The sequence below is a fragment of the Sceloporus undulatus genome, chromosome 1 (assembly GCF_019175285.1).
Source record: "Sceloporus undulatus isolate JIND9_A2432 ecotype Alabama chromosome 1, SceUnd_v1.1, whole genome shotgun sequence".
Classification (NCBI taxonomy): Eukaryota; Metazoa; Chordata; class Lepidosauria; order Squamata; family Phrynosomatidae; genus Sceloporus; species Sceloporus undulatus.
This window is the reverse complement of record NC_056522.1, coordinates 375,684,321-375,693,551: the sequence shown is the minus strand read 5'-3', so window position 1 is coordinate 375,693,551 and position 9,231 is coordinate 375,684,321. Positions and strand designations below refer to the sequence as shown.

The 9,231-nt window shown below is 42.9% G+C and overlaps 1 protein-coding gene across 4 annotated transcripts in view; it reads left to right on the top strand.

The window, feature by feature from the left end:
• Positions 1-9,231, top strand: part of FBXO34 (F-box protein 34) — a 96,260-nt gene that overhangs the window by 68,112 nt on the left and 18,917 nt on the right. Inside the window, exon 1 of one of the 4 annotated variants that reach the window (XM_042464659.1) lies at positions 3,281-4,583. The exons of the other annotated variants lie outside the window; for them this stretch is intronic. The gene's annotated coding sequence lies outside the window, so the exon portion shown is untranslated. Of the gene's footprint in view, positions 1-3,280; positions 4,584-9,231 lie in introns of those variants that run through there. 4 annotated transcript variants of the gene reach the window in all.

Genomic DNA, 9,231 nt, shown 5'->3' with positions numbered 1-9,231 from the left:
CGGCTTGTAGAGGTGGATACAAATGGAAAGGATGCAGCCCCAGGGCAGTAAAGATAATGGTGTGTTACTTCTCCCACCACACACCCTCTCCTGCTCCTCTTCTTTCCATGACATATGACCTCTCACAAGCTGCCTTTTTCTCTGTGTGCATGTTCTCATCTATCACACTAGCCCTATGGAGGCTTTCCATGTCAATGCCACTGGCCTGTTGGATTGAAATCCTGGGGATCATTCACATTCACTTTTTTGTACCGATGCGGATCTGTGTAGTGATGTGGTACTGAATCAATATTCACACTACGTGTAGCGCAATCGAATCTCTTCACCCCAGTCCAGCATTCACACTGGCACCATTTTCAGATCAACATGGTGGCACCTCATGGCCAGGAATGGATCCCAGCGATCTAGATCAATTCGGTACTGCATTCGCACTACAGAAGATGCAACTCACTCCTCCCGCCAAAGACATAGTTAGCCCCCCTTGCACACCATGCTGGATGTATTCGGGACATAGTGTGAATGACCCTGAAATAACCCGGTTTCCACACTGTGATATTTCATAGAGTGAATTTACCCCTTTATATGTTCCACCTTAAGAGAGACAGCGTGGTTTGAGGGTTGGACTATGACTCTGGAGACCAGCGTTCAATTCCTAGCTCAGCCATGAAAAACCACTGGGTAACCTTGGGCAAGTCACACACTTGCAGCTTCAGGGGAATCATAAAATCATAGAGTTGGAAGAGATCCCAAGGGCCATCCAGTCCAATCCCCTGCCATGCAGGAACTCTCAGTCAAAGCATCCCTGACAGATGGCCAGCTTTTGCGTAAAGACATCCAAGGAAGGAGACCCCACTACAGGCAAACCTCCTCTGAACAAACCTTGCCAAGAAGACCCCATGATAGATAGGTTTGCCTTAGAGTTGCCAAAGTTGGAAATGACTTCAAGGCACACACACGCATATTCCATCTTCTCACCACCATAATTCCTACAGTTCATTCCACTCCTTGTTTCTTGCACCTTCATGCAGCAGAGATCATATGTGCTGCCTTTGACCTTAGCTGCATGTTTTCAAAAGCGTTCATGCCAGGATTGTTATCTTTTCAGTCTTACCTACTGTGTTGATAACTTGCTTAAAACTAAACAAAACAGCACATTCACTGTGGTAAACTGGATGCTGGACTATATCAGCCTTTGGCCTCATCCAATGGAAGTATGTAAATCGGCTTCCATTCGAGCTACTGAGTTCTGACACCAGAATATCTATGTAGCTTCCTCTGTTGTGCTCCTCCTCCTTGTTAGAAGCAAGTTACATGCCCACCTCCTTTCTTCTTAGCTTTGTCCCTGCAAAGTGCTGAGATCTTGAAAAGTTTGCTTCAGAGTCCCGCTGTCTTGGAAAATGCTTTGCTTGTACCCAGTAACCCTTGTGTTTGAGCAGCATGCTTTATTTCCCAGGAACATTGTTTAGGAAAACTTTACAAATGTTCTAGATCTATCCAAGACCCTGGGATTTCCAGCTTCTTTGCCTGAACTCTGATTTAACACCATAGGTTGTAAACTTGGACCCAGCTCCTACAGCAGGGTTAGACAGTTGCAAAAGGGGAGCTGGCCATTCTTCTCCAATGCCTGCCTGGTGCACCGGAACATTTTGGTGGAAGTGTATACACATGAGCCCTTGGTATCTGCTGGAGTTGGTTCCAAGGTCCCCTGTGGATACCCAAATCCATGGATGCTTATGTCCATTATATGCAATGGGTTAGTAAAATGGCATCCCTTATATGAAATGGCAAAATCGAGGTCTGCTTTTTGGAATCACTTTGTGTGAGTATTTCCAAACCATGGTTGGTTGAATCCATGGCTACAGAATCTATTGATATGGATATCCGTCTGTAATATAATGGCACCAAGCTGCCATTTTGGCTTATTTTCTGCATTTTTTCAGTGGGTTTTTTTTTTGTGGGGGGGCATTGGAAGTTGGGGAAAACATAGTACCACATTAGCATGTGGTTCAGAGAAGTTTTGTCTTTAGGCAAACAAATCACCTGAAATTTTCCCCACCCCTTTTTAGTATAGGAAGTTTGAGGACTTTGGAGTGGCTTCTGCAAAGCATCAGGGGCCACATTTAGGGATCCCAAGGGCTGCATGTGGCTCATGGCCACTCTTTGCCTACCTCTTTCCACAGTATGGTAAGGACTTTCCAAGCCAAGGACTTAATGTTTGGAACTTTGCAATTGCTGTGTAGACAGAAGACAGTTGTTGAGTTTTAGACCACCTTGGGGCATTTTCCACTGTATGAGGCTTCATTTCACTTTTCACAACACACTCTCATTACAGGTCACCCACTGGTGTTTCCTTTCAACAAATGTGCAAACTGTGATTGACCTAAGGATTGCTTTCTTGTATGTATAAGAAACTGCAGGTGAAACAATACGAAATTAAATTAAGCAGATATTTTTAATCTGCCTAATTTGCATACCTGTTCTTTTCATTTGCACACATGTTATGGGGTTTTCATGACTTCACTTCAGCAGCACAGAATTCTTATTATGGGGCAAAATAGGAATGGCCTAACTGGACGAAATGGTTGCCATTTGTTTAAATCAAGAATGGGGAAATCTTGCTCTCTGGATGATGCTGGACTTCATCTTCCATCAGCCCTAGCCCTTATAACTAATTGTGAGGAATGCTGAAGTTGCAGTTTAACATTGTCTGGAGGACCACATGAGGACCACATATTTCCCCATCCCTTGTTTAAATGAAAATGTGCTTCTTTTAAATGTAATAAATGGTTGGATCATGGCAAAATATGTTAATTTGGCCTGTGTGTCACATGGCCTTCATGAAACTCGACAAAATGAGAGAGAAGGATTCCAGATTCTTGATTATGAAGGCTTTTCTGGACTTTAATGCTGAGTAGATGTTTTCTTCCTTGTTCAAAGAGACAACTTCTTGGACTGTCACCATCCAATGATACTTCTGGTGTCCTGATTTTTTGCATTTTGGAAGAACAGAGGACGTTATTCTAAGGAATCTGCACCTAATGCTATCTTAAAATCTGTTAGGAAAAAATTGGTATGCACCATTTTGTTTTTATATCTATTTATTTGTCTTTCAGTCTCATATTTCCATTCAGAAAACTTGTAGTCACAACATAATTAAAGCAAGTTTGGCACACACACACACAAACAACAGTAATGCATCTGAGGAAGTAGACTGAAGTCTACGAAAGCTCATGCTGCCAATTTATTTATTTCAGTTAGTCTCAAAAGGGCTACAGGATCTCTCTACATACAAACAACAGTAGTTTATTAAAGCATCAAGAAGTACGGAACATGAATAGATGTAATGAATAGAAGGTCGTGGACTCTCCTTCTTCAGAGGTATTTAAACAGAAGTTGGATAGCCACCTATGTCCTTTAGCTGTGCATTCCTGCATGGTAGAGAGTTGGACTATGATGCTAAGGTCCTAAGATCCTTTAGGTAAAGGTGTAAGATTTCCATGGTCCTTGCCACGATGGTGAAACATACAGAAGAGCCTCCAAAGAAGATTATAAACTACGGTTTGTAGCAGCTGGAGCTTTGTCTTTGTATTTCTGTGTTTGAGAAACAGTCCTTCTCATTGCACTGGAATTGTTGGTGGCCCAATGCATTGTTTCATTCCTCTATGGATTTTTCCAAGTTCTGCAGGGTGTGCTGTGCTTCCAGTGACTTTCCAGATTCCTGTCAGTGTGAGGTGGCTGGGAGGGTCTGTTTGGAGCAGCAACAGGGCGATAAAAATGGCAATGCTCCCCTCCTCCTTGCTGGAAAATAATCAACTCTCAAGTATCAGTGGAGCAAAGCATTGCAGTATGGAAAAAAAGAAAGTACCTTGGATTTTGTTTCCTTGATGGAAAGGCATGGAACTGTTTGTCTTAAGTTTTGCAGCACATTAGTAACAAGGCAAGGAAAACATTTGTAGGCTTAGTATTTGTACAGGTTGGTGGTAGCAGAAGAGAAGCTGGATGGAGATGCTGGAAGGCTGGAAAACCAGCCAAGTGCTACATTATGTGTTAGATGCATATAACTGGAACCATTGTGTGGGGCTCAGGTTGCATTGGGATAAGGGAATGGGTGGATTTAATCCTTTCCCTTCGATAATTTAATCATTTGAAACTAACTGCAGTTGCAGATGTGGGAAGAAATGCACCTTTGTATCATATCTGTCTTTTTCTCTCCTTGATGACTAATAGTGGCATTTTGAGGGAGGAAATAAATTGCAGAGGGATGGAGAGTTAAACAGTGCTGCTTGGTCTAATATCAGATGGTCCTATTATTTGTATTATCATTTTTAATATTTTTTAAAACTGTTTATGTATCACCTCGAAACCCAGAAAGGCTCCTCTGGTGATCCACAACAAAGAAAGCATATAAAACTGCCCATTCTCTAAGATCTGCAGAGAAAGGTTTTCTCTTGGTCCCACCACCATCACTAGCTCTGTCGGTGAGGATGCAGGACACAGGGCCTTCTCAGTGGCTGCTCCCAAGTTACAGAGCTCTATTCCTCAGGAGATCAAGTTGGTTCCCCTCCCTGTCTTTCCACCAGCAGGTAAAGACCTTTATAAATTTTATATATGGAGTTTTTGAAATGCAGTATGCTGGCTTGGATCCCATGTTGGAAGAAAGTTTGTTGTTGCTGTTTATTAACTGCTCTCTGTCGACCTTGATGGGAGAGGAAAAGGAAAGACCTGGTGTGCTTTGATGTAGTTGTTAAGTGCCCTTGAGTGGATCTCAGTGCATGGCCACCCTGTGGATGAAACATCTCCGACCCCCCCCCCAATCCTCCACGGCTTTGCTTGGGTCTTGTAGATTCAGGCCAGTATCCTCTTTGATTGAGTCTATCCATCTGGTGTGTTGTCTTCCTCTCTTTCTCCCATCTTCTACCTTTCCTAGCATTATTGACTTGTTGAGTGAGTCATGATTTCTCATGATATGTGCAAAGTATGACAGCCTCAGTTTCGTCATTGCGGCTTTCAGGGAACATTTAGGCTTGATCTGTTCAAGGACACATTTGCTTGTCTTTTTGACAGTCCACAGTATCCTCAGCACTCTTTTTCAGCACCACATGTCACATAAGTTGATTTTCTTTTTATCAGCTTTCTTCTGCATTTAGGCACAATAAAATAAATGAAATGAAATACAGATATAGGATGGGGGACACCTGGCTTAACAGAACTATATGTGAAAGGGATCTAGGAGTCCTTGTATACCACAAGTTGAACATGAGTCAACAGTGTGATACAGCAGCTAAAAAGGTCAATGCAGTTCTAGTCTGCATCAACAGAAGTATAGTGTATAGATCAAGGGAAGTAATAGTGCCACTCTATCTGCTTTGGTCAGGCTTCACCTGGATTTTCCTGTGTCCGTTTCTGGGCACCACAATTCAAATAGGATGTAGACAAGCTGGAGCGTGTCCAGAGGAGAGCAACCAAAATGGTGAAGGGTCTGGAAAACAAGCCCTACAGGGTATGTTTATCCTAGAGAATGTTAAGAGGTGATATGATAGGCCTGTATGAGTATTTGAAGGGGTGTCATATTGAGGATGGAGCAAGCTTGTTTTCTGCTGCTCCAGAGAATAGGATACAGAACAGTGGATGCAAGCTGCTGGAAAAGAGATTCCACAAAGGAGGAACGTCTTGACAGCAAGAGCAGTTTGACAATGGAAGATGCTCTCGTAGAGAGTGGTGGAATCTCTTTCTTTGAAGGGTTTTAAACAGAGGCTGGACGTCCATGTCACAGGAACTGCTTTGATCGTGAGTTCCAGCATAGCAGGGGGTTGGACTGGATGGCCCTTGTGGTCTCTTCCAACTCTAGGATTCTATGATTCACTGACCAGCTCTCACATTTGTACATGGTGATGGGGAATACAGTGGATTGGACAATTGGTGGGATATAAATTAATTGCTTAAAGAGCCAACTCCTCTCACATTTGACTTCCTTGTGACAAACTGGCTGTGTGCCTTGGTTTGGGTGCCACTCTCTCCTTGCCATCCTGCTCCCCACCCCAAGTCTGATTTCTGTTTATGGACTGTGCCCTGTCTTACCTATTGGTCCATCTGCCAATAATTAGGGTTGCCTTTTTTTTTTTTTAAAAAATGTGTCCTTCCTTTCTTTTGGCAGGGCACCCCACTTGGCTGACATCAAGTTAAAAAAATGATGCCCAAGCCTATTTGTGAAAAAAGTTTTACAAAATTAAAAATGGTTCTCTTATCCCAAAACAGCAAGAACCCTTCCCACCCAAATAGACCCAAAGTTGACCAGGAGTGATGTGGTGCCACTTTCAGTCACTAAAATGGCAGACACATCCCTCTGGAGATGTAGAGGAGCCAAAAATCAGCCAGTGTGGCTCTCTAAACTCTGGCACATACCCACTCTGATATAGGATACCTCAAGGACAGCAAAGAAGCATGGCCCAAACCTCCATTTGCCACTAACCCTTTTTGAGAGAGAAAAATTTAAGGTTCCAGTTTCTAAGTTGAAGAGAGCCAACATGGTGAAGTGGTTTGAGAGTTGCACTATGACTCTGGAGGCCAGGGTTCGATTGTCATGCTTGGCCATAAAACCCACTGGGCAATCTTGGGCAAGTTACACACTCTCAGCCTCAGGGAAAGGCAGTAGCAAACCTCCTCTGAACAAATCTTGCCAAGAAAACCCCATGATAATTATGTCTTAGGGTAGCCATAAGTCGGAAACAACTTGAAGGCACACTACAACAATACTAAGTTGATCCTGTGATAGGAAGTCAATACCTGTAATGTAAACGTACTCAGGTCCTTTCGGTTGTTCTGTGGAATTGCAACAGAAGCAAAGGCTGATGCTGGCTGGTTCCTGGCTCCATTCCCAGCTGTTGTGTTTCCTTCCCAACAGTGAAAGAAACAAAGGCTGCAATCTTTGCAGCCTGGTGTAGCTATGCTGTCCTAGGTGGTGGTGCAGTGGAAACAATAAAATAGCCATGAGTGACCAACAGCAGAGCAGGGAGGGAAGGGATAACCTACCGTATAAAGTTTTCTCTGTCAAAAAAGAAAGCCGACAGCTCTTTGTCTTCATGGGGCCTGGCAGATCAGCTTTCCCTGGTGATGGAAATGGCTTTATCTTCCATCCTTCTACCTTTGCTGCAAATGGCTCTCCAAAAAAACGCCTCATGCTTATGTAATGGACTCTTAAATAATGGTATAAAAGGCAGAAATAAGATGCCAGTTTTTTCGCCCCCCCCCCCAAATTCTGGTTTTCAAAAATGCGGATATGAAACTATCAGATGTGAGGCAGTTGCTTGTCATTAGGCGTTATTCAGTATGATGAATACATTATTTTTCTCACATGTCACTTTTAGTGCCGCCTGCTTGCTTGTCACTAAGTGACTGCAGCAGTTGACTCACGAGGCTTTCTGTTGAGTTTGTCATGTGTTGAGCCATGGTTGACACGTGTGCATGTGTGAAGCAGTTCTCTCAACGCTCAAGTAAAAGTTAGAGGACCAGGGGCTTCCAAGGGCACATGTGCTCCCCTTGGTATAGCTATTTCAGTGATTTGTAAATCCTTTTCTAGTTCTTCTGCTGTCCTCCTGCTGCCCATCTCCATAGGTTTCCAGGTGGCACTGCAACTATCTTGTCCATCTTGGCTTCCAGACGCAGCACAATCCAATCTCTCTTATCAGTGTTTGTGGCCGCTTACCATCGTTTTGAATGCCAAGGGTTTCCTTGACTTCTTTAAACATACATGATTAAGGAGAACACAAGAGAATAGGTGAAAAATAGAACACAAACGCCCTGTCATTCCTTAGGCTATTCTGTCACTTCCTCCCCCTGTTTGACTGAAAATTAGAAAACTCAGAGTTGATTTTCTGTTTATTTTTCAGCCCAAAGGCAGCGTATGATCTTTCTGGAGCTGTGCTTGAGCTGTGCCTTTAGTACTGTAGTCTCTTGGCATCTCCTAGGCTTTGATCCTCGCTTGTTTTGAATCTCGACAGAGCCTGATGGTTTTCTGAATGCCCCATCAGATCAGGCTGCTTTGATTACCAGAACAGATACCAGCTCTAATTGAATTTTCTGGGTTTTTTGATTTACCACGTTTTCTGTCTCTCCCCCCCCCCCCCCCCCCAGTTACATGCATAAAAAATGACTGTAGCCGTAAAATGGGCCATTCTTATTGAGATCAGCTGAAGCACTGAGAAAGGAGGTATTGCTTGTAGATCTAGCAGTTTCCTGCCTGGGAAGGAAGAAAAACAGCTTGAAAGGAGCAGGTGGGAGGGTTGTGCATCCCTGCAGGTATTGCTGCAAGCATTGGAATTGGAGAGCCCTTCAACCAATTCTGGCCAACTGTGTCTGTGTTTGTGCAAGTTCAAAGCAAAAACAACTGTCCACTTTCTCTTGTTGAACCTAACATGGTCTGGGTCCAAAGAACTACTAAACCAGCTCCATTTCTCTTAGGGGCCTTCTGTGTTTCAAACAGCAGGCCAGGAACTTTTTTTCAGGTGGGCTTTTTTGTTAATTGAGAGGTTGCTGAAGAAAAGGCTGTGTTTCTTTCTTGGTATGTTTTCCAATTGCTCTTTTAAATTCCACAGTGTTTTAATATTGTAATTTCACTGTTTCTTAAATGTTGGGAGCTGCCCTGAGTGCCAGTTTGGGGAAAGGATGGGATATAAGTTAATATAATAATAATAATAATAATAATAATAATAATAATAATAATAATGATGATGATGATGATGATGAAGTAGAATTTTAGCTTTATAGATTTTCCCCCAGTTTCTTTCTGTAATTGCTTTATCCTCAGAAATTACCCTGAGTCCCAATTGTGAGAAAAAGCTGGGATGTAAGTCTGATAAATCATTGGTGACTCCTTCTCTGGAAGGACATCTCAGTAGTAATGCTTGGGCTGTGGAAAGTACAATCCTACTTTGGCTCATCTTGTTTAACCTGTCCAGTCCCCTGACTTAATTCATCATCCCTTTATCTCTCTCCTACCCTCAGGCTTCCCTTATGTGTATGTGAAGGGAATAGTGAAAGTAGGACATGCTCTTCTTTTATGTGGTGTAAGAACCTCTCCCTATTCTCTTCATGTTAATCCTGGCTCTGGGACCAAATTCTGTGTTAAAGAATAATGCTCAGGAACACAAATCTATTTCATTAACCAAGGTATACTTCTTTCTATAACCACTTGGAGTAAGTGTGATAATAAGGCAGAGGTTCCTACACCACAAA